This window comes from Notamacropus eugenii, chromosome 4 (genome assembly GCF_028372415.1).
Source record: "Notamacropus eugenii isolate mMacEug1 chromosome 4, mMacEug1.pri_v2, whole genome shotgun sequence".
Classification (NCBI taxonomy): Eukaryota; Metazoa; Chordata; class Mammalia; order Diprotodontia; family Macropodidae; genus Notamacropus; species Notamacropus eugenii.
The window spans coordinates 93,355,235-93,378,332 of record NC_092875.1 but is presented as its reverse complement, the minus strand read 5'-3'; the positions used below and the strand labels follow the sequence as shown (position 1 = coordinate 93,378,332).

The window sequence follows — 23,098 nt, the reverse complement described above, 5'->3', positions numbered from 1 at the left end:
TCATTATCAGTGTGCCAAAAGAAGACAAACTTGTCATTCAAGGTGATTTTAAAGTCATATCAGACATGGCAGGGAGTCCTTGGAAGGAATGAAGTTGGAAACAGCAACAGCAGTGATCACTTACTACTGAAGACTTGTGTGTCTCATGACCTCATTACCAACACTATCTTCCATTTACCTAAATGCAACAAAACTTCATGGATATACCCTCAGAGCAAACATTGGCATTTAATAAAACTATGTCCTTGTAAGAGACAGATTGGATATGGGAGTAATGAAGGTGATGAGTGAGGTAGAGTGTTGGACCAATCATAGTCTTGCATCCAACAAAGACAGTGGCCCCAAGGCAAGGTGACTACCAGATTTATGTCAACAAATTAGAACCTTCTCTGAATGTGAACAGTGTGTTAATTTTAAGGGAAATCTGAGCTTACACACTGTTGGCAGTAGTAGAGCAGAAAAGAAGTGGGCAGCTTTCAGAGATTTGGTGTACTGCATTACATTTACTCATTTGGGCCATAACATTCACAAACATCAAGATTGGTTTGACAAATTAGTGCCCAATCTTTCCACATCCTCTCTGACATTTGTCATTCTTCCTTTCTATCAGAACATGTTAAACAAAAAAGGAGAACTTCACAGGGTTTACCAACAGGATAGTTCATTCGTCTCTAACAAAGCAGTGTTTAATTCCATCATGCATGAAGTACAAGCAAAACTTAGAGAGATGCAGAAGTATTAGCTCAGTAAGAAGGCAGATAAAATTCAGTTTTATGCTGATAGTAACAATCTAAAGCACTTTTATGATGACCTCAAGGTTATTTATAGGCCAAAGACCTTTGGTCTTGGTGCAGCTATGATGCATCTCAACTACTCAGTACTGATGGGACCACATTGATTAGTGATAAGGACATGATACTGGAGAAATGAGCTGAATGCTCCCACAGTCTTCTCACCAGATCACCATCAATCAATGCTGAAGCCATTGATTATATACCTCAGGTTGAAGCCAACCCCCCTCTAGATGAACATCCAACTGAAGAGGTTTTAAATTCCATTAGGTTCCTCTCGTGAGGTAAAGTGCCTGTGCTTATTCAACTCTAGCTAAGATGTTCTTCACCATTTCTGAAATAATCTTTTCGGTGATCTCCATGAGATCATGATAATCTGCATATGCGATATTGAACTCACAGGTTGTGAATGCAGAATTGTGAGACAAATAAGTTCATTTCTGAACTGACATTCAATGTCATAAACCTAGTCAATGACACAAACTACCAGCATCTTGTGATAAAGTTCTCATATACAAGTTCATATCCAGCTCATTGTGGTAGGTGATTGTAACAGCAAAGATCCCAGCATATATAGGAGGGCCTGCTGTACAGGTTATCAGATTTGCTTTTCTAAAAGGAACGCAACTTTTGAGGGGTCAACAATCTACTTTAATCAAACACATATGTTATTCACTTAGTTCAGGGGGAAAAGTCAGCACACTGAACTTCCGAGAAAATACAAGCATAAATTACAAATGGAAATTACAAACAGAAAGACCAACAGTCAGGGCTTCCAACTCTCTGACTATAAACAATACATACATCATCACCAGAGAGAGAAGCACCAACATCTGGGTTTTCAAAGCTGGGGTGTTTCTTAATGGCTAATCATAGTCTCATCTGGCATACCAACCTTCTTCCAAAAAATAAGGTCCAAAGTAAAATCTCACCTCAGAGTATATATACACTTTTCAGATCTGGAGGGCATGACCCTCGTAACCCAGTGACCCAGTGCCTTATTAGAAATTACCAAAAGATATCTCAGGCCTATTGATGGGTGGGGAAGATCTTTAACTCTTCCCCCACCCTCCATTAACCTGACGTAAACTTTACAATGATAAAGGGTTTGGCAACAGCTTTACCTGGGATGACATTAATCATGGGAGTTTCTATCTTCAGGAAGCCCAACACATCTAGGAAGATCCTTATATAAGTAATTATCTTGGAGCAGGTGATGAAATTCTGCCTCACAAAATCATTCAGGATCAAGCCTAAGTATTGCTGATGATAATGTGTTTCCTTGTCTTTAAGGCCAAAATGAAGGTGAGGCAGCATATGAAGACATGGTGATAGAACTGTAATCACATGGGGAATGAAGCTCAGCTCTCCCTTCCTGGTTTTCTCCTTTACTCCAATAGTGTCTCTTCATCAAAGTTTATTATTTATATGAAAAAAATCTTCTGATTCATTATTTATGGAACTGGTCATTTCTTGTACCTTGACTCCCTCTCCTTGAAGATCATAAAAGACAAATTTCCCCCCAAAAGCCTATTTTGCTTGGATCTGACCTGCTACTCTCATGGTGCTGTCAGTCAGGTGGTCACCTGGTTATAAATGATTATACTGCTTCATGAAGTGGATGAGCAAGGAGGAATTTGGAATGTGTGTGGGTGGAGATCTTCTCCACTGACCTTCAGCTGCTGAATCATTTGACTTTGGTCTTGTAATATTGATTTGTTTCCAAATGCTCCTCAGCAGGCATGCCATTACCAGTGATTGGATTGATAGTAGTGACTTGATTCGGCTACTTCTCACTGAGCTCTTAATGCTTTGCCTCTTTCTCAGCCATTTTCTTCTCTGCCTTCAAATGTCTCTTCAGCTCATTTTTGTTCAGTTTTATCTTGGTGCTGTCTTTGGTCACCACTGCTCCCTGCACCTCTGCCATCTTCACCAAAGGACCTAACCTGAAAGGGGATCAGTATACTTTAGAGAGATGCACACATAGATGAAGACGTTAGTGCACACATTGCCACAACTTGTCCAGCATTTGAGAGACTCCAAAAGAAAGTGTGAGAGAGGAAAACTATTAGATCACCCACCAAACTGAAAGCCTACAGAGTCATTGTGTGGACTTCATTGTTGTATGCCTGTGAAACCTAGACAGTATACCAACGCCATGCCAGGAAACTGAACTACTTCCATTTGAGTTGTCTTACAAAGATTCCAAAGATCACCTGGCAAGATAAGGTAACTGACACCAAAGTCCTCTCTTGAGTTGAGCTGTCAAACATTTAAACTCTAATGCAAAGAGTGCAACTCTAATGAGCTGGCTATATTGTTTGAATGCCAAATGTATATTTGCCTAGAAGACTATTTTATATAGAATTCACACAAGGCAGACTCTCACAGGGAGATAAGAAAAAGCTATACAAGAACATTCTCAAATTCCTTCTGAAGAATTTTGGAATCCATTGTGAGACATGGGAGACACTGGCACAGGACCACCTATCACCATGTGCCTACATAAAAGAAGGTACTGTTGTCTATGAACAGAACAGAATTGTAATGGCTCAAAAGAAACATGAAATGCACAAATTTAGAAACATCTCCCTTACATTCATATGGACTGTATCTGACTTGTGGTAGAGCCTTCTGAACACTGCTGTAATCAGCCACAGTTGGACACACTCTACCTTGCCTCAGACACAGCGATGCCATTTTGGTCCTCTTCAAGCACGTAGGACAATAATCAACCAACCAAGGATTTGGGATACTTTTGGTCTGATCAGCCACAGTTGGACACATTGTATATTGACATAATGATACAATTTTGGTCCTCTTTGAGAATGAGGGACAACAGTCAACCAGATCAGACCTGGAGTTAGGAAGATCTGAGTTCAAATCTCGCTTCTGAAGGGAGCTGTGTGCCCTTAGACAACCAGCCTCTGATTCAGTTTTCTCATCAGTAGAAGGGGGATAATAAAGTACCTACTAGTGAAGGTTGTAATGAGAATAAAAAGAGATAATATTTGCAAACTATTTTGAAAACCTTAAACGTTATATAAATGCTAATTTTTACTATTATTAATATGTTTTTTCACCCATATAATGTGGTTGACAGTGAAAGTCAAGTTTTTTTAATTAGGACCAAATTCCCTAAATTCTTTATTTACCTCCATCATATTTTTTCTATTAGACAGCATTTGTTAAACACATATTTAGACACATAGTCTTGAACTGACATTTGTGAGGGTGATGAAGTCTTACTACTATGGTAAGAGGTAGTGTTGGATGATGGGAAGCTCACTGGACTTCAGATCAGAAAATAAGTGGCTTTTGATGCTCTTTCTGCTGCTTAGCATCCTTGTAACCATGGATAATTTCATTAGTTTTTCTTAGTTCCATATTTTAGAGAGAAAATGTAAAATAGGAAATAATGCTTTGAATATCATCCTCACAGGATTTGTGTGAAGAACAAATGAAATAATTTATTTAGTATACTTTGTAATCCTTAAAGTGTTATACAAACATCAACTGGACCTCACAGATCTTCACTGCCTTTCCTATTATCTGACTTCATAGATTAGTTACAGGCCTGACTCAAAGAAATGTTTGCTGAGCATATGGATTCCTTACTTTTATTTTTGAACTTTGAAAGTTCCAGAGAGAAATATCCACTATCACCTCCCCACCAGAATTCTACATTAGAGACTTACTCTTTTGGCTTCTAATGCCAGTTTCTTTAATACAGCATTGTTGGTTAGAGATCATGCAGTGTGAATAAGTTTCTTGAGAGTAATGTCGGGTTGGGAAAGGAGATGGGGTGGGGGAAATCATTGGGGTGGGTGTCCACATCAGTTGAGATCAATAGAACTGACTGGGGACAGGAGGACAAAATTCTTGGAGTCTCTGGCTCAGATGCGGCTGCTTTTCTGCAGAGGAAGTAGTGGGACAAAGAAAGTTGGAACCTCTGAGGGATGAAATTGATGCTTTCTATCCCCTCCTTCTCCACAATGTCACAGCCCAAAGAAAAGTATCCTTTGAAAAGTTTTGCTCAAGTCCAGCTTGACCAAGGAGAAAGTGCCCTGGAAAGCTCATTCAAGCTGAGTTGATAGCAGTCCCAGTGAATCTCAAGGGCAACCTTATCACTTCACAAGTCCTCATTTTGCCTTTTCTCTTACTGACAGGCTCTGATAGTGAGCAGACATGGCTGGCATCTGAAATCTTCAGGCAAGACCTCTGTATGCCTTTCAGCTCTCTTCTTCTCTCTCCTATAGATACTTCTAATAGTAAATTCAGTGCCCATTGCCTCTGGATCATAGAACCAGGGGATGTCAAAGCTGGAAGAAATTCTAAAAAAAAAACAGGATGGTAGACTAGAGAGCATAGGGGTATCAGAGCTCATTCTGGTGAATTCAGGATTCAGATGAATTCATTTGGTTCAATTTGATAAATACCTACTCTCCTCAGGGTTCCCCACTGTATTCAGGCTAAGGACACAAAAACCAAATATGTTAATGGTCCCTGCCTTCAGGATGTTTGGATTTTACTGAGGGATGCATTTTCTTTTTAAAAAAAAAATATTTATTTTTAGTTTACAACATTCAGTTCCATAAGTTTTTGAGTTTTAAATTTCCTTCCCCTTCTTAAGACAACATGCAATTTCATATAGGCTCTACATATGCATTCATATTAAACATTTTTTCACATAATCATGTTGTAAAGAAGAATTATAACCAATGGAAAGAAGCAAAAAGAGGAAGACACAGAGAGAGAGAGAGAGAGAGAGAGAGAGAGAGAGAGAGAGTAACTAGTATGCTTCACTCTGCATGCAAACTCTGTAATTCTTTCTCTACATGTGGATAGCATTTTCCATTATGACCCTTTTGGAGCTGTCCTAGAACCTTGCATTTCTGTGAAGAACTAAGTCTATCAAAGTTAGTCATCACATAATCCCTGTAACTGTACAACGTTCTCCTGGTTCTGCTCCTGAGGGTATACATTTTCACAGTCACTATAATTATTATACAAGTAATTTGAGAAGGGAGAAAGTGCTAGAAACTGGAGCGGGGCACGGTTTCACAGAGGGGTTGAGCTTGACGTGAAATGAAAGATAAGTAATCTTAAAGATGGAGATGCAGATCCAGAACTACCTTCCATACTGCTGCAGAAATAATGCCTGGACCGGTCCTACCCACCTCCCTCTCCTCCTCCTCCTCTCCTGCCTTGGACCATGATCCCCTCCACAGCCATACGCCACCATCTCGCTCTGCTCCCGGGTCTGGCGCTGCTCCTGGCCGAAGCCTGTTGGGCCGCTGACACCACCTCCTACGTGGAGCTCACAGATGACAACTTGGAGCAGCCTGTGACTCATACGGGTAGTGCCGGCCAGAGCTGGTGGAGTTCTTGTGCCCTGGTGTGGACATTGTAAAAGGCTTGCCCCAGAATAGGAAGCTGTAGCAATCAGGCTGAAAGGAATCGTTCCTTTGGCAAATCCTTCTAACAAATATGAAGTCAGCGGCTATCCCACCCTGAGAGTATTTAGAAATAGTGAAGACCCAGATGGCCATGATGGCCCTGGGACAGCTAATGGAATTGTGAGTCATCTGAAGAAGCAGGCAGGACCTGCCTCAGTTTCTCTCATGAGAACAGAAGATTTTGAGAAGTTCATTAGTGACAAAAATACTTCTGTATTCTTCTTCAGAGACTTATTCAGTGAATCTCATTCAGAGTTCTTAAAAACGGCTACAAACTTGAGAGAAAACAACTGCTTTGAACATACCAATATTGATGCTCCAGTGACGAAGTTGGTGGATTGGTTGGTGTCCATTTTCAAAGAGGACCAAAATGACATCATCATGATAAAGTGTCCAACTGTGGCTGATCAGACCAATACGAGCTTGGAATGCTCTACCACAGATTGGGCACAGATAGTGGATGTGAATATTTGGAGTGAATACTCCAAATTTGTGCATCCTACATTTACTTTGTATTGTCTCAATTCTGCCTTGCTCATAGAGGACAGTACACTTTCAAATGTGGGCATGCCATGCTGAGTAGTCCTATGCCAGCGTCTCCCATGTTACACAGTCAAATCCAAAGTTCTTGAGAAAGACGTTGAGAGTGTTTTTGTATCACTTCCTCTGTTCACCATGTGATCTCCTGCCCCATGTGAGTTCTCCATAAGATGGCAAGCATGCATTTTGCATTTGAATAATGTGGCCAGTCCATCAGAGTTGTGCTGTCTGAAGCATAGTTTGAACGATTGGCAGTTCAGCTGGAGCAAGGACTTCATTGTCTGGTATCTTATCCTGCCAGGTGATCCTCAGAATCTTCCTAAGACAGTTCAAATGGAAGTGATTCAGTTTCCTGGCATGGTGCTGGTAGACTGTCCATGTTTCACAGGCATACAACAATGAGGTCAGCACAGCGACTCTGTAGACCTTCAGTTTGGTAGTCAGTCTAATACTTCTTGTCTCCCAAAAGTTTCTTCGGAGCCTCCCAAACACTGAGCTATTTTGAGCAATACATGCGTCAACCTCATTTTCAATGTGCACATCCCTGGAAAGTATACTACCAAGGAAAATGAACTTATCCACAGCATACAAAACTTCTCCATTTGTTGCGATTGATAGTTCCACATATGTATGTTGTGGTGATGGCTGATGGAGCACCTGTGTTTTCTTGGTATTAATTATTAGGCCAAAATTAGCACAGGTGGTAGAGAATTGATCCATACTTTGTTGCACCTCAGCTTTAGAGACTACACTGAGTGCACAATCATCTGCAAACAGAAAATCATGCACCAACACCCACTACTTTGTCTTGGCTTGTAGCCTTTTCAAATTGAAGAATTGACCATCAGTATGGCAGTTGACCTTGATGCTGTGTTCATCCTCCTTGAAAGCATTTGACAACATAGCTGAAAACATAATGCTAACAAGCATGGGAACAAACACACAGCCCTGTTTCACTCCATTAGTGACTAGGAAGGCACAAGAGCATTGTCCACTGTCCAGGACTAGAAAAACATGCCATTATGAAATTGTGGTACCATACCGATGAACTTCTCCAGGCAACCAAATTTTGACATAATTTTCCATAAATCCTCATGTCTAACAGTGGTGAGGAAGTATACTGATGATGGAGGGGGTACTACTTTGTTCTGGCTAACAGATTTGAGGAAAACAGTATACAGTACAAATAGGAAAAGATAACCAGTGGCAAAATTTAAAATTTTATCCAGGAGAACATTTTTGGTATTTGCCCTCACATGACAGAAGAAAACAAAGACTTATTCCAGGGCAAGGTAGCTTATTATGATCTAGGCTATGAGATGAATGCTAAAGGATCCAACTACTGAAGAAGTAGAGTAATGATCGTGGTGCAGAAATTCCTAGAAGCTATACCGAAACTCAACTTTGCTATTGCTAGTCGAAAAACTTTTAGCCATGAACTTTGTGACTTTGGTTTGGAAAGAACCTTTGGAGAGGTGTCTGTTGTTATCAAAACTGCTAAAGGAGAGAAATATGTTATGCAAGAGGAGTTTGCCTGTGATGGGAAGGCCCTTGAGTAATTCCTGCAGAATTGCTTTGATGGCAACTTGAGGAGATGCTTAAAGTTCAAGCCTATCCCAGAGAATAATGATAGACCTGTGAAAGTAGTGGTAGCTGAGAACTTTGATGAAATTGTGAATACTGATAAAGATGTTCTGATAGAACTCTATGCTCTTTGGTTTGGTCACTGTAAAAACCTGGAATTCAAGTACAAAGAGTTGGGAGAAAAGCTCAGCAAAGATACCAATAGAATCCATGGAAATATGAAGGTGGTCATGAAGTTAATGACTTTATTAACTACCTACAAAGAGAAGCTACAAATCCCCCTGTGATCCAAGGGGAAAAATCCAAAAAGGAGAAGGCAGAGGAAGATCTCTAAAGTAGCAGCCAAAAACAGACCACTTTGTATAAGGACTCTTTTCTAGTCATGGGGCAATCAGTGCCTCAGGGATGAGTGGACAGCATGGATGCCATTTGAATCCTGTTTAATTTTTGCTAAGCTGTTTCTTTAGGTGCACTGTTAATGAAAACACAAGAATCAGTTGATATTTGTTTGTGGTTTGGGGGGATGGGGGTTGGGGGGATTATATGTGTTATTATGGGGGTATTATTATGTGTGTGTTCATATTTCATTGCCAAAGAAGACCATGCCATCAGAGAAATAATGATATGACTTGCATTTGACTTTGTTTTGAGTGAGGGAGGGCTGTGCAGGTCACCAGCCTCACTTCTCACTTCAGAGCCATCTGAATCCAGTGACCAGATGTTCATCAGGATGACTGGAGATGACCCAGGATGAGGCAGTTGGGGTTAAGTGACTTGTCCAAGGTCACACAGTGTCTGAGCTGAGATTTGAACTTAGGTCCTCCTGACTCCTGCACTGATGCTCTATCCACTGCACCACCTATTGAAAGGAGAGGGGAGTTGAGTTGGGGGGTTATTTTCTAATTGTTTTGTACATTTGGAACACTGACAATAAATGAACTCCCTTTAAAAAAAAGATGGAGATGCAGAGAGAATGCATTTCAGACAGGAGGTATGGCTTCTACAAATGCATGGGGAAACTATAAGCCTCTAGAGTCTTAGATAAGAATGACTGGAGTGTATAATACATAATGAGCAGTCATATTAAAAAGAGGACTAGAAAGGTAGGCTGAGGTATGTGGTAGAGGACCTTGAATGCCAGGCCTTCCACAAGGACTAGCCTTCTCTCCTGCAGGCAGGTAGGCCTTCACCACTAGCAGTTATTGAACAAGGGAGCAATGTGCCTTAGGTTGGTTACTTTGGCAGCTGAGTGGATGATGGATTGGAGAAGGGCATTACATTATAGAAATGAATACGTTAGGCCTATAAAAGAGACCTTAGAGATGCAGTGATATAATTGTTATTATTTAGATATTATTAAGTTCACATCTGTATTTTTCCACATCCTCCACTAACAGCCCTTAACCTCTCTGGGCATCTGTTATCTCATGTGTGGAATGAGTGGATTAGACCCAATGAGTTCTTAGATCCCTTCAAGTTTTATATCTGACCCAACAGTAATTGTTACTACATGACTGTCATTGTGGGATAGTAGTAATCCTGGATCCTAAGAAGCTATGCTAGCAAAAGATCAGACCTACCAAGCTATAAAAAAAGGTTTTCTGTAAGGTTCAAGCAATTTCCAGTACATATGTCATCTAAGAACCGGTGTGGAGAGGCCCCAAATCAGCTTTGCAAAGAATGGAGAATTTTTTAGTCTTAATAACACAATTCTATTCTCTTAAATTCTATTAAATTTTCTATTAAAAATATCAAGGCCTCACTGTGATGAAAACACCAAGCTAGACACTAGGGAAACAAAGAAAGAAAATTAAAATGGTCCCTGCCCTCAAGTTACTTTTATTCTACTGGGGAGATCAAATGTGTATACAGATAAGCAAATTTCTACTATTCACAAGGTTATTCAAAGGAATAAAAGGGAAAGAATACAAATAACTGAACACACTTGGATAGGCCTCCTGCAGAAGGAATCACCTACTCTTCACTCTAGTTTGAAAAAAGTAGTCAAAAAAATTGAGTCAACAAGCATTTATTAAGCACCTACTGTATGCTTCAGGCACTGTACTAAACACTGGGGATCAAAAAATGGTAAAGAAATTCTCAGTCCTCAAAGAGCTCAAATTCTCATAGGGGAGACAATAGGAAAACAGCTATGTACAAACAAGACTATCTGTGTATCATCTATCTAACTATCTATCTGCCTATCATGTGTATACATATAAAAATTGGAGATGGTCTCAGAGGAAAGGCCTCTTTATTAAGGAGGACCAGGTAAGGTTTTTTGTAAAAGATGAGATGCAAGTTAAGACTTGAAGGGAGCCAGGGAAGCCTAGAGATAGAGATGAGAAGGGTGACAATTTCAGGAATGGGGGATGGCTAGCCAGTGAAAATGCCCAGAGTAGAGAAATTGAGTGTTTTGTCTAGTGAACATCAAGGAATCCAGCACCAGTGGACTGCAGAGTTTGTCAGGGGTAAATCAGGAATAGGATGACTGGAAAGGTAGGAGAGGTTCAGGTTATGAAAGACTTTAAAAAACAACCAGATGTTATACCTGATCCTGTAGGTAACAAGAATCTGGTGGAGTTGATTAAATAGTGGGGAGATATGGTCAGATGGGCTCTTTACAAAGATTGCTTTGGTAGCCTTGTGGATAGTGCACTCAAATAGAGAGAGACTTGAGTCAGGCAGATCCACCAGCAGGCTATTGCAATAGTCCAGGTATGAGGACATGCACTAGATTGGTGGCAGGGGTAGAGGGGAGAAGGGGAATATTGACATGCCTTGATATGGGGGAAGAGAGAGACTGAGTGAGGAGTTGAGAATGACACCTAGACTAAGAACCTAGGATACCAGAAAGATGGTAGTAACCTTGACAGCAATAGAGATTTTAGCAAGAGGGGGAGAGTTTTAGGGAAAAGATAATGAATTCACTTTTGGACATTTTGAGTCTGAGGTGTCCATAGGACAGCCAGTTCTAGAATGCTAAGAATGCTAAGGGGCAAAAGTGAGAAGGCCCACCTACACAAATGTACAAAGATAAGAGATGATGGGATTTCATTTAAGAGGAACAACTTACAGGCCATGGAACACAGTGTGTGAAAGGGAATGAGAAGAAACAACTGAAAAGGCAAGTAAGAAGACCTCCTGAAGACTGTGTACCAAATTGTAGTGGAGTTTCAATCAACCTCATTGAAGGAAGGATGCACACAAATGAAACCACAGCTGCCTGCAGAGTTGAAGTGTTCCCCCAGAACACTCAACGTTATTAGGCCTGTGACGAACAGCACTCAGTAAATAAATTGTTGATGAATTAAAAGATTTAAACTAGATTGGCTAGTGTTCTGTGAGCTCACAGCCCCTTAATGCCAAGAATGACTGGCTTCTTCATTCCTGTGACTCTGCATTATCCTGCTCTCGACTCTGACCATCCATCCTCAGGCTCTTTTCCTGTTTCCCTCTTCTCCCTCCCTCCCTCCCCGTATTTAGTTACCCCTCAGAGCTCTGTGTTTGGCCTGTTTCTTACTACTCTTTTCATTTTCACATCTTTCCCTACTATACTGAAGCACTCAAATCTACATAAATAAGATCATTGGATTTTGAAGCTAAATAAGAATTTGGCTTCTTGAGAACAGGGCCTGTCTTTCTACACTTATATGCATTTCTAGTGATTGGCCTAGTACCTGGCACACAATAAGGGCTTAATATATGCTTATACACTGCCCTAAACTCTCACCTAGGTTCAAGACACAAATCTCCAGCTCCTTACCTAAGTCAATCTCCTCTATCTAGATGTCTTACTGGCACTCACTTCAAATTCAACCTATGGAACTCCTCATTTTCCTTTTAATTTTATATTCCAGTGGGGCCAGAATTTTCCTAGTCATGAGGCCTGATAACTTTAGAATCATCTTTGCCTCCGTCCTTGTCCTTACCTCATAGATACAGTCTTGCCCCTTCTACCTCTATGGCACTTTTCTTTGGTTCCGTCATTTGACCTTTACTTTCGTTAGTTTTGTTCATTACTTGTCACCTGGATCATTGTAATATCCCCCTTACCTCTATTCTTTATCTCTTCAATTCCGTCCACAATGTCCCAATCATCATTATGAAACATTACTTAGACCATATCATTTCCCAGCTCAAGAAACTCCCATGGCTCCCCATTGCCTATGGCATAGTCTTCAGCCACCTGGCATTCTAGGGCCTCTGCAGCACGATGATACTGCCTTACTTGAACAACTTCTCAGCTCCTTCTTCCTTACATGAGTCCTTTCCTTTAGTAGCCAGTTTCCTTATTGACTCATGAGATTAATTTTTCTACCAGATATATTCTTTATCATAGGAAAAATAGATTTAGATCTGTCAGGGGTTATAAAGGTCAGTAAGTTTAAGCTGTTCATTTAATAGATGAGGAAAATGAGATTCAGAGATATGACATGACTTAGCAAAGGATACACAGGTAGAAAGCAATGGAGAGATTTTAATCTAGGTCCCCCCTTTTTTTCTTTTCCTTACAAAAGTCTATTAACCCCCAACTCTGTGTCCTTTCCACTGTATCACAGTAGGACTATCACAATTCTCTCTATTCTTCTAGTGTCTAAGTCTGACCTCTGCCATGGGCTCATTGGAACTGGGGCTTCAAAGAAGAAAACATTTAGGGCTCTCCCACAGAAGAACAAAAGAAGAACATCTCTGTGTCCCTGATCAGGCTGTTTAGTTCATGAGGTTCAGGATGCAGGGGGTTTGGGGCCCTTCCTAAGGTTTAAGGATAGAGTCAAGGAGCAAGAATGGAGACCAGGCAGGGCTTTTCCAGTCAGGGCCTCAGAAATTAACTTCAAAGTCAATGTTCTCATTGTGGGGTTAAAGAGGTGCTTGATTTGGCCTTGGGGCTCAGGTTTAAAGCAAAGATCTGAGTTCTGGAATTCCTGGGATATTTATATCCTGGAGGCTGCTACAATGAAGAGGTTTATGATATGGTGAAGTAAGAAGGCAAACACGTGCATACACACATGTATATAGGTGCACACGTACATATGTACATACCCACGTAGAAATTATACATACACATATATGGAGAAAGAGAGAGAGAGAGAGAGAGACAGAGAGAGAGAGAGAGAGAGAGAGAGAGATCTACACAAACTATATGAAAATATAAATGGAGGTTTGTCCCCATGGTTACAAGAAATTCATTTCAGTGCAAGGGTAAGGGAAAAGTGCTAAGGAGAGGACATGCTCAAGATTGGGGTTCAAGTGGCAAAATATATACCCTGAGAATGGGGTGGCTTGAGAAAAAAAGTGATTGGTGCCAGCTATGGGAGAAGGCCTTCCTAATCAAATCTACATGTGATAGAAAAGTTCTTGTGATAACATCAATACCAGGTTTGGTTGAAACTCATACAAGGAAAATCTCTTTATTGGAACCCAAACCTATATCTTTATATTAAGAAAAAAATATCTTCCTCTTTACTTTCCCCTCACATGTCTAATTCTCTTCTTAGGTCCATGGAGCATATCTGCTCCTTCTGATTATTTGACAGTCTTTTAGATGCTTAAAGAGAAGGATCTTATGCCCTGGTCTCCCCATCAAGACCAGCCTTCTGTTCTTGCTGTAATGTGAAAGGCTTTGGAAAATTTTAAACAAATGCTTTCTGCTCACCTCCCTGCCCCTCAGACTAGCACTGTTTAGGTATTAGATAAAGATCATTTAGATTTTAAGGGAAAAAAATGTTGTATTTTTCATCTGGAAAAGAAAGAGTGTCCTAGATCTCTAGGAGGTAAGTACAACAAGGTTATTGTTTAGCTCGTGCTTTTGAACAGAAGCTTTTAAATGGATGGAATGTCTGGGTATTATCTTTGTAACATTTTAGTAAGTTAGAGCTTCCTGCTGGCTCAGGGAACAGTCCAGGAGAGGGAGTGGGCTGGCACTCTCGATATATTCTGGGAAAGTCCCTTTGAAACTTGCTGATCATTAATGCAGAAGAGCAAACTCAGGGTGAGGAATCCTTGACATTGGCTAAGTCCTTGTGGGTATTTCTCAAGGCAAGATACTGAAGGGTGGAATCTCCTGAACTTTCATTAGTTCTTTTGTCTTCTCTCAGTCTATTTTCTGTATCTCTGTCTCTGTCCACCTCTCTGTTTGTCTGTCTGTCTGTCTGTCTCTCTCACACACACACACATATATACACATTGAATTTGACTTTTATTGAGGGGGAAGGTATATAAACAGAGGCTGAAGGCTTGGGGAGACAATCCAAGGTAGGGATCCCAGGCACGTATATGGGGCAATTAGAGAAGGAAAAATCAGGGGAGCAGCTGACACTCCCAAACCAGGTCAAATACTAACACCTCCAGTTCGCCATGATTTGGTTCTCCAACCACTAGAGTGTTGGGGGTGTAAGCTCAGTTCTATGTGGACAGTCTTGGGCAGGTAAAGGTGAGGACTTCCAAACCTTAGAGTTCTCATGAGGCCCCCCAGGGAACAGCTGGGAATTGAGGTGTGAGACCCGGGCTATCTCGTGCATTTCTGCCTCTTCCACGTGGGAAACTTGCTGGGGAGAGCATCCCCACCCTCGAGATTAATCCATAGTCTGAGCACACCTATTGTTGTCTAAGGGCTCAGAACAGGCACGGTATTCAGGTGCAAACTATGCGGTGGGAGAGAGTAAGTAGGGTCAGGAAAGCCTGAAGGCACTCTTAGCGCTGAGGGGCCCTTAGAGGACAGAAGGCCCCTCTTCCCTCTCCCCTCTTCCCTCTTCCCTCTCCCACTCCCGCTTCCATTCTCTTACTGTACGATCTTTGCCTCCTTGGGAAGAGGATTCCTCTCTCCTAAGGAAGAATTCACCCTGCACATGTAACCAAGACCCTGAATAAAGCCTAACCCTTGTTCGACTCTGGAAAGTCTCTTCTCTCATACCTTTATCCGGTTTGGCCAGCCAAAGACCTGTGATAGGTAAGGTAAGACTCGGGTAGCCCTTAGGCCTCTAGGCCTGACACTAGAGCAGGTCCTAAAATAGGGAATTCACTCAGTAGAGCAGTAGATACCTCTGTGTAGGCCATTGGTACTAATGGAGCATGGGGGTAGGTATAGAAGAGTGCCAGTTCAGGTACAATAGATTGGTTGTCTATCTCTGATGTCATAGGAAGATTCACTCTATGTAAGGGATTTCCAACATAGAAGATTTCAGGTAAAGAATGTTCCAGTGTGGGACAAGATAGGGGATGGAGAATGGTCAGAAGCAAGGGGCCTACTCTAAAGCAGAGTTTATCACAAGAAGTATAATTGTGAAGAAGGAGCAGACCTGTGTATCAGAGACAATGGAGTTGTACATGTCTCTTGATCACTTCCACTTGGCCCCACTTTTCAGACACAGATATGTGACCAGTGGTTCTCTTAGTGTGTCAAAGATGATCACAGTTGATCCAGGACTATGTTGTGAGCTAGCTACAAAGAGAAGGGAGAGGCAACTTCTGGCTTCCTTTGAAGCAGATTATTTTTGGGGTCTTGGTCAATGCCAACTTTTACATGGACTTCAGGGGAAGGAGAGAATTGTTCCTTCCTCTTCCTGTATCAAGAGCAATGTTGGTGGCTACATGTACAGGGCAGCAAGAATGGTCACAAACTCACCATAACAAGCAGCTGTCTTTTTGCAAGGTGCCAGGGAGAGAAAACTGAAAACAAATTAATTAAAAAAAAAAAAACTCTTTGAGAGAGATAGTATAATTATTTAATCTCTTTTTAAAATTTAATTTATTTGTTTTCATCTTTCAACAATCACTTCCATAAGTCTGAAATTTTCTCCCTCTCCCTCTCCCCTCCCTCTCCGAGATGGCATGTAATCTCATATGCGTTCTACACATATATTCTTATTAAACACATTCTCACATTAGTCATGTTGCATAGACGAATTAAAATGAATCCGAAAAGTCATGAGAAAAACCAAACCAAACGAAAACATAACACAATATAAGAAAAAATAATCTGCTTCATTCTGCATTCTGACTCCATAGTCATTTCTCGGGTTGTGGATGGCATGTTGCCTCAACAGTTCTTTGGGAATATTTTAGGCCCTTGCTTTACTGTGAAAGACTTGGTCTATCAGAAAAAGTCATCACATACTGTGACTTTTACTGTGTACAATATTCTCCTGGTTTTACTCATTTCACTTAGCATCAGTTCAGATAAGTCTTTCTAGGTTTTTCTAAAATCTAACTATTCCTTTACCTTCATATACAACAACTTGTTCCACCTTTCCCCAATTGATGGGCATTCCTTTGATTTCCAGTTCTTCACCACCACAAAAAGAGATGCTATAAACATTTTTGTGCATGTGGGACCTTTTCCTATTTTTATGATCTCTTTGGGTGGACTCAACCAAGATGGCAGAGTGGAAAGATTATACAAACACACACACACACACACACACACACACACACACACACACACAGAGAGAGAGAGAGACAGACAGACAGACAGAGACAGACAGACAGACAGACAGACACAGAGAGAGAGAACAGGGTGAGTTGAATAGGAAGGGATTATATCTAAGTAAATAAAATTAAGAGGTGAGAGAGAAATATATTGGGAGAAGAAAGGGAGAAATAGAATGGGGGAAATTATCTCTCTTAGAAGAGGCAAGAAAAAGCTTTTCCAATGGAGGGGAAAAGCAGGGAGGTGAGAGGGGAAAAGTGAAGCTTACTCTCATCACATTTGGCTGAAGTTAAAAATAACATCCACACTCAATTTGGTATGAAAATCTCTCTTAAACTACAAGAAAGTAGGGAAAAGGGGGATAAGCAGGCTGTGGGGATGATGGAAGGGAGGGCAGCTGGGAGCAGGGAGCAATTAGAAGTAAACACTCTTGAGGCGGGATGAGATCAAAAGAGAGAATAGAAGAAATGGAGGGCAGGATAGAATGGAGGGAAATATAGTTAGTCTTACACAACATAACTATATGGAAGTCATTTGCAAAACTATACATATATAACCTATATTGAATTGCTTGCCTTCTCAGCAGGGATGGGTGGGGAAGGAGGAAGGAAGAGAAACTGGAACTCAAAGTTTTAGGAATAAATGTTGAGAATTGTTTTTGCGTACAACTGGGAAATAAGAAATACAGGCAATGGGGTACAATGCCCTTCAGGACAAGAGAGAAGATGGGAATAAGGGAAGGGAGGGGTGTTAGAAGGGAGAGCACATTGGTGGAAGGGGCAATCAGAATGCAAAGCATTTTGGGGTGGGAGGAGGGGAGAGATGGAGAGAAAATTTGGAACTCAAAATTTCATGGAAATGAATGTTGTTACAACAAATAAATATTTTAAAAATTTGAAAAAAGAAAAACTTGAGGATGAAAAAAAATGATCTCTTTGGGATATAGTCCTAGGAGTGATATAGCTTGATCAAAGATATGCACATTTTTTTGTAGCTCTTTGGGCATAGTTCCAAATTACTCTCTAGAGTAGTTGGATCTGTTCACGGCTCTATCAACAATGAGTTAGTGTTCCAATTCTCCCACATCTTCACCAACATTTATCATTTTCCGGTTTTGCTATGTTAGTCAATCTGATAGGTGTGACAAGGTACCTCAGAGTTGTTTTGATTTGTATCTCTCTAATAAATAGTGATTTAGAGCATTTTTTTCACATGACTACATTTAGCTTTAATTTCTTCCTCTGAAAACTGCCTGTTCATATTCTTTGACTATCAATTGGGGAATGACTTGTATTCATATACATTTGACTCAGCTCTCTATATATTTTAGAAATGAGGCCTTTATCACAGACATTAGTTGTAAAAAATCTTTCCCAGTTTTCTGATTCCCTCCTAATCTTGGTTGCATTGGCTTGGTTTGTGCAAAAACTTTTCAATTTAATGTAATCAAAATTATCTATTTTGCACTTCATAATATTATTCTCTATCTCTTGTTTGGTCATAAATTTCCCCATTCTTCATAAAGCTGACAAATACACTATCCCTTGCTCCCTTAATTTGTTTATAGTATCAGCCTTTATACCTAGATCATGTATGCATTTGAACTTTGTTGTTGTGTATTGCGTCAGGCAATGGTCTATGCACAGTTTCCACCACACTACTATCTAGTTTTCTCAACAGTTTTTGTCAAACAGTGAGTTCTTATCCCAGAAGCTGGGTTCCTTGGGTTAATCAAACAGTAGACTGCTATAATCATGGACTACTGTGTCTTAAGTTACCAAGCCTATTCTACTGATCTACCCCTACAAAGAGTTGTTGTTGGGTAAAGTGATTTGTGTGTCCAAGTTTTAGAAGTATGATTGAGTTATTTTAAAATAAGGGTTCTTTTATTTTTTAATAATATCATATTTTCCAAATTATATGATTTTTCTTTTACTTTTTTAAAATAATTTTTAGCATTAGTTTTTTTTTTAAATTTTGAGTTTCAAATTCTCTCCCTTCCCTCCTTCTCTTTACCTGATATGATAAAAAAAATGATATAAGTTATACATGTGCAGTCCTATAAAATACAGTTCCATATTAGTTGTGTTATGAAAGAAAACGTGGACCAAGAAACAAAAAAAATGAAAAATGATTTGCTTCAATCTGTATTCAGAGTTCATCTGTTCTTTCTCTGGAGGTAGATAGCATTTTTCACAATGGAATTGTGTTTGGATAATTGCATTGCTACTAATAGCTAAATCATTAATAGATCATCGTATACTATTGCTGTACTGTGTACAGTATTCCATTAGTTCTGTTTACTTCATTTTTTATAGGTTCTTGTAAGTTTTTTCAGGTTTTAGAACAGGGATTCTTAACTTACTTGTTCTCATAGATCCCTTTGGCAGTCTGGTAAAGCCTGTGGACTCCTCAGAATAATACTTTTAAATGCATACAATAAAATGCATGCAGCTACAAAGGAAATCAATTGGATTGAAATGTAATTAGCAAAATATTTCTTTTAAGTTCACAGCCTCCAGGTTAGGGATCTCTGTTTAGAGAAATTTCTGCTTCAGGTGGGCACTGAACTGGATGGTATCTCAATTCTCTTTCACCTCTGTTATTCTAAAAACAGCTGCTATCTAAACAACCTCCGTTGAAATCTCTTTTTGATGCCTTCTGTAAGTGAGGAGGGATGGTAGTCTCTTAAGGAATATCCATCTGAGTGTTCTAAGTGCCAGGATGGCAAACATCATAGAAAATGTTGCAAGTACAGGCTGAGGGATAGACCACTGTCTCATATGTTGACCCAGCTACCAAGGCTTAGATGAGACATTCATCATCAGAGATTGAGTCAGAACCACAGAATCTCAGAGTTGGGACCTTAGTGGCAAACTAGTCTAATCTAGATTTGAATAGGAATTCTCTCTATTCTGCATTTGCTTGAAACACTGTGGCTAAGTGGTATAGTGGATAGATTTCTGGGCCTGGAGTTAGAGTGACCTGAGTTCAAATCCATCCTCAGATACTTACCAGCTTTGTGAGGCTGGGTAAATCACTTAACTTCTGTCTGCCTCAGTTTCCTCATGTGTAAAATGGGGATTAAAAAGAAACAGCTACTCAGTATTGTTGTGAAGATCAAATGAGATGATCTTTACAAATTAAATTGCCTGGTGCATAGTAGGTGCTTAATATTATTTCTTTCTTCCTCTCCCCTTCAAGTACTTCCTTTGCCAGTGAAGGGAAAATTAAGACTCTGTGCTGCAGTGAATTCTTTCTGGTGGCTGTAATGATCAAGAAGTGTTCTTCCTTATAATATGCCTAACTTTGTTTCTCTTTAACCTCTGTCCATCATTATGTTTCCCTCTGGTGTGTAAGAGAACTAGTCTAATCCCTCTTTCACTTGTAAATAGAAGAGGCAGTATGGTACCAAGAGTCATATGTTGAACTTGGAGCTGGGATCAGGAAGACCTGGGTTCCAGTCTTACCTTAGCTACTTACTAGCTGTGTGGTGAATCACCTGGACAAGTCACTAATCCTTTCTTAGTCTGTATCCTTGTCTGTAAAATGAGGGAGTTGTACTCTGTCTCTTAAGGTCTCTTGGAGCGCTAAATCTAGGTTGCTAAGTATTTAAAGATAGCTATTATGTCCCTCCCAAATATTATCTCCTCCAGGTTAAGTATTCCTTTAACCAATCCTTATATGGTGTGAAGACTTGTACCATCATAGTGGCATTCTAGACATTTTAGAACTTCCATACATCTGTCCTAAAATAGAGTGCCTGGATTTGAACTCAGAATCCTCAATGGGGTCTGACCAGAGCAGGTGCCAATGGAACTATGATTTCCTTCATCTTGGATATGTTGACTTTCTTCACGCCCTTTGGAAAGCTTTTTCTGATGGACTGCCAAGTCAATGCAGCTGACATTAAGGGCTAAGTTTGGAGCCCAGATTAGAGCTCAGTTTGGGACAAGTGCTAGGGCTCCCTATTGGTGGTCTGGTTAGAATTTGGTCTGGAGTCAGGATCAGGGGGTCAGTTGTTGTCCAGAGTCAAGGCTTATTCTGTAGCCAGGATTCAGTCTAGGACTTAGGTTAGGGATCAGTCAGTAAGAACAGTGTCAAGGCTAGGTAATGGGAACCAGAGGCAAAGAACCTTCTGGGGAAAAATTAGGGCTTATCCTGAGGGTTCTTACTGACTCTAAAACTATGTGTGTCTTCATTAATAGTTTTATGGTCTAACCAGAAAACTAGCTTCAGAGTGAAAGGAAGTTAGATTCTCATTATTTGTGGTCCTTTAAAAATTGCACATGTATTTATTTATAGAATCATATTAAATCCCTTCATTTTACAGATGAGGGAACTGGAGTCATGATGGATAGACTGACTTACCCAAAGTCACACAACTAGTTAGGAGAAAAAGTACGATGCAAACCCAGATTCCCTGACCCCAGATTCAGATTTCCTTCTACTATATTACATGGATTCATCATTCATTCACTCCTTTATTCACTGAATCACTATTTTTGAGTGCCTACTAAGTGCATATACCAATATAAGCCCTTAAGGGAGACAAGTGAAGGAGACTCAGTATATTTTCTTGATGAGTGCCAATAAGACGCTGATTAGTTGTGAGTCTCCAAGTATACTGAGACAATTAAGATTCTCACTCATATCTGTAGATAATGAAATCCTGTAGCAAGAGAACTGGAATGAACCAGCAGTCAGGTATTTAATTGGGAGCCAGGATGTAGAGTATCAATTCTGAATTAGACTGAGTATTTGGCCAGTCTCTGAAAAAATCCATGTGATTGATGAACTGGGGTTGGGGTAAGAAGGGAGGGAGGAGATTTACCACTCCCTCCACACTCCAGCAACTTCAGCATCCTTTGGGATGCCCAGAAAGTTGTACAGACAAAACTTATACCTTATATCTTAATTATAGTATGAGGTAAAGCTTTATAGCACTGTTACAAAAATTGCAGAATGTTGGAGCACTAAGAGCAAGAGATGTCTTAGTATGGGTAAATGGGCTAGTATGGGCCTTCGAATCAACTAGTCCAGGGGTTATTAATCTAGAATTAAGGCCTTCAAGGGGATCAAGAATACATTCAATCTCTGAATTTGGATGGGGGGATACGTATTTTTTATATAATTGGTTTCTTATTGAATTCTATGTATTTCATTTTCACTTAAAGGTGTTATTTTGAGGAGTCCTAAAGGGGCTTGTGACACAAGAAAAAAGGTAAAATTTGCTTATTTAGTCTTAACCACACTTTAGAGAGGAGGAAACTGAGTCTTAGGGAAGAGTAGCTACTGCCCACAGTCACCCAACTTGTAAATGGGAGGGCTGGCACTTCCATGAGGCCTTTTATCCCTAATCTGTTGTTTTTCTCTGCATTGTGACACATTTCCACTTTTAAGGATTGAGATCAGTTCAGAAAAAGGGGAAAGGATCTGAGGGTGGAGATTCCTAAAGAAAAAAAAAATCCCTGGAGGCTGAGGACCTTAATACCTCCTTGCTTGTGAACAGGGAGTCTGGAGATGGAGATGGTAGCTCATAGTAGAGAAAAAATAACTAAAGATTTATCTAGAAGGGCAAAGTATGTCAAAGAATCTAATGGCCTCTCTCCTCTGAAACAAACTGAGAACTTTCCCTTGCCCTGGATTACCCCTGTGGAGTGTCTACATATGGCTGTCAAGGCTGACAATTTAGGAAGTCTAAATGTCGGTCTATTAATTCTAACTAAATAGGAGTATACTGTGGGAGGAGTGGGAGGGTGGAATTTCCCTTCTACTCTCCACATCTCTACCATTGTCCTCCCCATTTCTTGGCCTTAAAGATGGGGAGTGGAGGTGGGTGACATTAATAGGACTTCTAAAACACAAAGCTCCAGACCCTTTCATTGCATCCCCCAATAATAAAGCAATAATGAAAGTCCTTCTTCCATTCTTTGCAAAAAAGGCTGCTGATAGATTTTCTTTGTGTTTTTCACCCTCCTGCCTTTTAATTCCCGCATTGTGCTGAGGGAGTGTAATTAATCCTGCCAGCATCTCCATCTCTTGTCAGCTTTCTGGAGAACAAGAGGCAATTCACATGTAAGCCAGGTGCACATCATCTGAACATGCTCCTGTTGCCTAAAATTCATTTCCCAGACTGGGGAAGGAGAGAAGAAGGTGGGTTGATGGACAATGTCAGGCCCTAGGGCAGAAGGAGACCTGATTTGATGTGGGAGTTAAGAGAGGAAGGAAGTTTGGAGGAGCTTCTGTTAAATATGTGTGTGTAGGGGGACTGAGGACCAGGGGAGAGTCAATCA

The 23,098-nt window shown here is 40.3% G+C and overlaps 2 pseudogenes; one reads left to right on the top strand and one right to left on the bottom strand.

The window, feature by feature from the left end:
• Positions 1-1,090: 1,090 nt before the first annotated feature.
• Positions 1,091-2,740, bottom strand: LOC140502279 (lysine--tRNA ligase pseudogene; annotated as a pseudogene).
• A 3,266-nt stretch (positions 2,741-6,006) lies between these two features.
• LOC140502278 (protein disulfide-isomerase A3 pseudogene) lies at positions 6,007-8,735 on the top strand (annotated as a pseudogene).
• The last annotated feature ends 14,363 nt before the right edge of the window (positions 8,736-23,098 follow it).